This window comes from Alligator sinensis, unplaced genomic scaffold (genome assembly GCF_000455745.1).
Source record: "Alligator sinensis unplaced genomic scaffold, ASM45574v1 scaffold809_1, whole genome shotgun sequence".
NCBI lineage: Eukaryota > Metazoa > Chordata > Crocodylia > Alligatoridae > Alligator > Alligator sinensis.
In genome coordinates this window covers 1,934,386-1,940,707 of record NW_005841956.1, presented here as the reverse complement: position 1 = coordinate 1,940,707, position 6,322 = coordinate 1,934,386, and the positions used below count along the sequence as shown (strand labels likewise).

At 44.5% G+C, this 6,322-nt stretch overlaps 1 protein-coding gene across 8 annotated transcripts in view; it reads left to right on the top strand.

The window, feature by feature from the left end:
• The window catches only part of STARD8 (StAR related lipid transfer domain containing 8), a 117,487-nt gene that overhangs the window by 51,987 nt on the left and 59,178 nt on the right, over nucleotides 1–6,322 (top strand). For 2 of the 8 annotated variants that reach the window (XM_025200107.1, XM_014518452.2), the window contains exon 1: nucleotides 2,469–2,773. The exons of the other annotated variants lie outside the window; for them this stretch is intronic. The gene's annotated coding sequence lies outside the window, so the exon portion shown is untranslated. Of the gene's footprint in view, nucleotides 1–2,468; nucleotides 2,774–6,322 lie in introns of those variants that run through there. 8 annotated transcript variants of the gene reach the window in all.

Below are 6,322 nucleotides of genomic sequence, written 5' to 3'. Positions count from 1 at the left end.
GTTGGATCAATGGGCAGAGAGAAATAGGATGCGGTTTAATAAAGATAAATGTAAGGTACTCCACCTGGGAAGGAAGAACCCCCAGCACATGTATAGGTTAGTGTGTGTCCTTCTCAGCAGCTCGGAGGCAGAGAGGGATCTTCGAGTCATAATTGATTCCAAGATGAACGTGAGCCAGCAGTGTAACGAGGCCATCAACAAGGCCAATTGCACCTTGTCGTGCATTAGCAGGTGCATGACTAATATATCAAAGGAGGTGATGCTCCCCCTCTATGCAGCACTGGTCAGGCCGCAGTTGGAGTACTGTGTCCAGTTTTGGGCACTGTACTTCAAGAGGGATGCGGGGAATCTCGAGAGGGTCCAGAGGAGGGCCTTTGTGATAGACCCTACGGGGGGGAGGTTGAGAGAGCTGAATCTCTTCAGCCTTCACAAGAGACGGCTGAGGGGAGATCTTGTGGCCGCCTATAAATTTATTAGGGGAGATCAACGGGGAATAGGGGAAGTGCTGTTTACTAAGGCGCCTCAGGGAGTGACTAGGAATAACAGGTGTAAACTAGTTGAGAGTGGATTTAGGTTAAATATTAGGAAGACATTTTTCACAGTAAGGATGGCCAGGATCTGGAATGGGCTTCCAAGAGAGGTGGTGCTATCACCTAGCTTGGAGGTCTTCAAGAGGAGGCTAGATAGTCACCTGGCTGGGGTCATCTGACCTTGGTCCTCTTTCCTGCCAGGGGCAGGGGGTCGGACACGATGATCCATTGTGGTCCCTTCCGATTCTACAATCTATGAATCTATGAAAAAAACAAAGTGCTAAACAAAGAGGTTCAGCTGCAGCCAGGGCCCTCCAGCCCATAAAAATCACAGGTGAGATCAGTGCAGCTTCATGGGCTCTCACTAGAGTCTCTGACTTAGCCACCTATTACAGCTGATGGGAAAGGAGAGTTAGAGCACAAAAATATCCAGGGTTGCAGTTTTGGGATAGAAAAAAAGGAGCCACATTTGTGTATCAGTCAGGCAGGAGTATTTGGGAGACTGCAGCTGTCCTGTCCCTGCTTCTTTTCCCAAAGCCATGGAGTTCTCTACACTTCTCTCATGTTTCTGAGTGTCCATTTGAGCCCTGTAGCAAAGGATGCCAGAGACAAAGCCTGGTACTAAGAGCAAGGGCTGTGCAGTTGTTGCTGCCCATCTTCACATGGGCAGGGGAGGAAGGAGGGTCACTGCTTTTGAACATAGAGCTAGGCCCTGCACAAGGGAAAGCAGCAGCAGAGGAACCTGTCAGTCTCTTCACACCTGGCCCGAGCTGATCCCGTTCTAGTTTGTAAAGCTACTTGTGGCCTTGCTGACTTGCAGGGATTCTGGGTGCTGGGATAGTTGGTACTACTTATTGCTGTATTTGACCCAGCAGCACTGTGTCTGCTCTCTGGACAGTCCAGGTGTTCCTGGTGTGCTTTTGCTGAGTTTGTTTCTCTCATGCATGGCAAAAGAGTAGTGGAAACTCTCTCTGCTTTTATTCCCTTTTCCAATGAGTGTGGCTAATTTAAAATGAAGGTCAGAAGTGTGGCAAGCTGCAAAGTTGGGATTTGGATCTGAACTGTCCAGGTTTGGCCCTGCTACATTCTTTTGGGCCTATCTGAAATTCCTTCTAGGCATAGACACTGACTTTTATTTGGTGGGGGAACGGGGCTAAGATGATGGACATGTGGAAAGTTTTACAAATTTCAGTTGATAGCCCTCTTCTCAAGGAGGGCCAGCACTCTTGGGTCCTCATGTACTCGGTACCTCTGCCTCTAGGTATCACACTGGAGTTAATTGCTCTCTGTGGAGACCTGCATTAAAATTTGTCTTAGATTTTGCATGAAAAAGATGGTGGCAATTGTAATCGAGTCCATTGTGGGTGTGTCCACGAGACAAGTTCTGGTTGTGTGATTGGCACTCTCTGCCGAGGACACAGCCTGGAACTTGGCCAGCTTGGTGTGCTGCAGGTCAGAACGGAGGTGCGGCGGCACGGCAGCACGTGAGCCCAGCTCTGAAATAGTTGGGGCACTGCAGGACAGAACTGAAGGGCAACACCAGAGCTGTGTGCAGGAAGCTCCCACAGGGCTGGCTTGCCTGCTCGGTGCCTGCCGACAGCCAGGGCTTTCAGTCTGTGTGTGATCTGGTGTTTACCTTCAGTGGAGTGTGAATACCTGGCAATATGTTTCCTTCTTCATCTGCTGTAATTAATCTTTAGAGGGGGAGAATGCCCGAGACTCCCCTGGTGTTAGGGGCCTTTGGGAGATAGATGCCTTTTTTATGTTCATGTTGTGCCTTACTGTGTGGGATTTGAAAACAAATGCAGAGGAAGACAGGGGCTGCTTGTGATTGGCTTAACTGCAAAGAAAGAAAAGCCCCTTTGGAAGACTTTCCAGAAGGCCCAGCTGTTTTTGCTGTTTCGTGATTGGCCAGGGCAGTGGAGGGCGGACACAGCTTCTGCTCCAGGATCTGCAGATCGGGCCACCTGTGCCTGGAACTTATTCATTTTGACAACAGCTAAGGAGCAGCAGCACCTTAGCTAGCAACAGACCCCATGCCCGTATGTGTGCATGTGTTTGAATGTGTAACTTATTCAGCTTTAAGTTGTTGCTGTCCTGCTACAATGGAGAAAGTGACTGAACAGTGAAAGGATTTCTCACCGTCTAGCAGCTGCTTCATCTATTTTCCCCTTTGCCGATATTAGGCAGTTCTTTCCCCAGGGAATGCAATTGCACTGAAGGAGACACGATACAGCCTCAAGGTAAATCAAACAGATTGATTTCAGCTACTTTTGGGCACTGATCTTTTTATGCTCTTGTGTGTATGTGGGTGTATGAGATGTGAATTATTTTGCAAGGCAGTGTACCAGGCAGGTTCTGTTACCCTGAACGCTCTTCAGAAAGCACTGCCAAATAAATTTGCCTGGAGCCAAAGAGAAGGGCTGTCAGATCGGACACCTATTGTTCTATAACTGAAATTTAAGGGGACATTCCTCTCTTAATAGCTTGATTGACAATATGAGTATGGGGTTGTTGTTGCTCTAAACAGAGAAAGGAAGAAGAATCTCTGAACTGGTACAGATGTTTCCTAACGTACTTGAACTATTACTGTATCCTTGTATTTCCCAGGCTGAGTCATGGCAAAGTATGTTGGGCAGAAGTCCATGTTTTCATTTTTGCTCCTATAGAGTGTGTTTAAATTGGAGTTTGCAGGTTCAGTGCGAGTTTTTTTGGCTTCCTATGCAACTGACCTGTTCAGTCACAACAAACTAATCTCTAAAATAATGAATTTCAAAGTGAAGTGAATGTGTTGGTTGCTGGCCTTTAAAAACCTAGATTTTCTCAAGAGTACTGCTTACCCTCCTTTGATTGAAATTGGGACAGATATTGTGGTTAGGATTAGACCTGAGGGTGAAAAAACACAGGCTTGGGGTCTGATCTAAAGCATAGTGAAGTTAAAAGAAAAGACTGGTAACTGTATTGAATCAAGCCCTTAAGCTGAACTAAAGGGGAGAAAGCTGAACTCTATTCTGATTTGCAAACCTACGTACATTTAAATCCAATTGATCATCTCTTGTTGGAGAGACCTCTGGTGTGCAACCACACGTAGCTTGGTAGACACAGAACTTTCTGTCACCATTCTGATATGTATTGAAATAACACTTAGCTGCCGACACACTTTAGAGAGGTGGGTGGCTGCCGTTATCAATGACAGCTTTTTTTGACTGATTTATGCATACATTTCTTGGAATGTCACCATTCCATCCCACACTAATAACTTTCTGTGTTTGATTTCTGTAATTTATTTTTCTAAGGTGGCTATTTTTATTTTTATTTATTTGCATATTTTGACCTGGCACAGCCATAACCTTCAGCCTATGAGCAACAGTTTATAGGACATTTTTATTTTTGGATGGAAATTTTGTAACACTGTAACGCAAATATAATTAAGATATGTTGAAATGGCTGAATGACATATAAATGTCTTCATACCTGTGTCCACATGTTTGCTGTGACAATTTCCTGTTTGGGGGGAGGAGAGGGGGAATATGTGAAGAACTTGGACTTTTTGTAGTCCCTTTGAAATCTGTAGAAGTCTTTCCTTTTTCATCGGGAGGAGTTGGATCAAATCTTTGTTCCAATACGTTGGTATTTTTATTTTGATCTGTTTAGTAAGGTAAACATAGGGTCCAAATGCAAAGTGTTTATAAAACACAAATAAAAGTTGCCTCTGTTTTGTGTGCCTTAACTTCCTTTGAAAAACACTTTTAAAAGAAAGTAAAATGCCTGTTGCAATGATTCTCAATGAGGGTGGCACAGCACTAAGAAATGCTGTGGGATCCTTTCAAGGGTGTTGTACAATATTAGCACTGCTAGGTATGCAAACACCTGCCCATGGTTCACAAGATAAACCCAAAGATTTCAAATGAGAATCCATAGTGTCAAAAACATTTTGACCTGTTGTGGTCCTTGAGTTCTTTGCAACTGAATTGTATTATTATTTTTCTGTAGTCAACAAGTGAAAGTTAAGACCTGGCATTTTCCCAGGGGTGCCTTGATTCTCCTGAGTGGTGCCTTGAGTCTGGAAAGGTTGCAAACAACTGGCTTCTTGCTCGTGAATGCAATCATGATTTTTAAATATTCTTCCTGACTTCTCCTGAATAATCGAACCCAAATTAATGTGTAGGACAGAATGTGTGTGTGATTTAGTTTTACAAATGATCAGAATGGCTGAACACACAGCACCTTTCAGTACTTTGCTTTCTGCATTATTTTTAAGATATTGCTGAAGTTTTGACTATGGATTATAGGAGGGAAAATGCTGATGGGATGTTAAAGATGGAATGCTTTTGGCCTGAGAAGTACCTCAGTGATGAAGGGACAGGCCAAGGGACTAATCTGGATTGAAACATGCAGGCTTTGCTGCGTAACCTTAGTGGATGGGTCATTTGACCCTTTTATGCCTTAATCTGTATAGTTGGAAAACATGGTACAAAGTAAAAACTTTGATGAAAGCCAGATGCTACAGCCAAGCTAAGCTTTCTTGTGGGGTGAATACGGGCCAGGGGTGCATCCCTCCTTTCTCTCCACATATGCTCTTATCCCAAGTGCCTCATCGAGCATGCTCATAGAGTTAAATAACTGTGTATACTGTTGTCTGGTTTTTAAAGTGTTTTGATGGCTGTATGTTGGGGTAATTTAATCTTCTGCATGTATACAATGGGATTGGTAAAGCAGTAAATGCCAGCTACATGAAGGTTAGTTATTGGGCCTGGCTGATGCTCCAATGATGTTAGGAGTTTAAAGGTGTCCTCCATGCTTGGGACCATGTGCTTTGCTTTGGGGATTTTTAGCTCCTTGTCTTTTGGGGCTTACCTGACAGTAGAGGGTTCCTTTTTTGCTTTCAGACTGACAAATGAATGTTCAGTGGGAAGGTAAGCTCAAAGGACAGAGTCTGAGACAAAGGTCTAGAACCCAGGACTTCTGATTGCCAACCTGTGATATAACTACAGCTTCCCCTTTCTTTCATTTTAGAAACCGTGAGAGGCAGGTTTGGGTGGATTTAGCATTGGGTAAAGAGACAAGCTGCAGGGTGGAAGGAGCCTTCTTGGAGGTCTAATGGCTAGGGGGCTAATGCTAGAACTGAGAAGGCATTAATTAACCTTTGTGCTGAGCTGTGCCGTATTCTCTGGTGACGAACGTTGGCGGCAGAGGGAGGCCACATTCCGATAAAGCCAGGGGTCCCCCGACCCAGTTAATGATTGAGCCACAATAACCCTCCTTGTGCTGAGCCTCCCTGAAAGTCACCTCCAGATAATTATATTAACTTTTCCAGGCTGCCAGGGCTGGGTGTAGCTATTTAAAGAGGCAGTTTCTTTTTTTTCTGTAAACTTTTAGCATGAACCTCTTTATCTCCGGTGTATGCAGCGTTAAATACGGAGTAAGGGCCCAATTTTTTCCCCTGTCTTTGACATTGTGCATGCCTTTACTGCAATACGGAGGATGTAACTTTGTCAGTAGTACTAGAACATGACACTCAACAAATCGGTCACACAGTTGGATCCATACTTGCAAACATAGTTTTAAAATTCAGGCTTTGTCAGCTTGCTGCCTGCTTTCCTGTGCAGGTCTCCATTTCCCCAAGTCTGTTTTGCATCCGGTAAGAATAGTTTTGTGTTCTGGATTTGCAACTTTAATAATGTCTCTTCCACCAGTTAGTGTTATGGAGGCACTGATCCTGAAGGGTTTGGGCCCTTCGGAGAGAAAACCAGTATTCTCCAATCTTCTGCTCATTCTCAGACGTTCTCCAG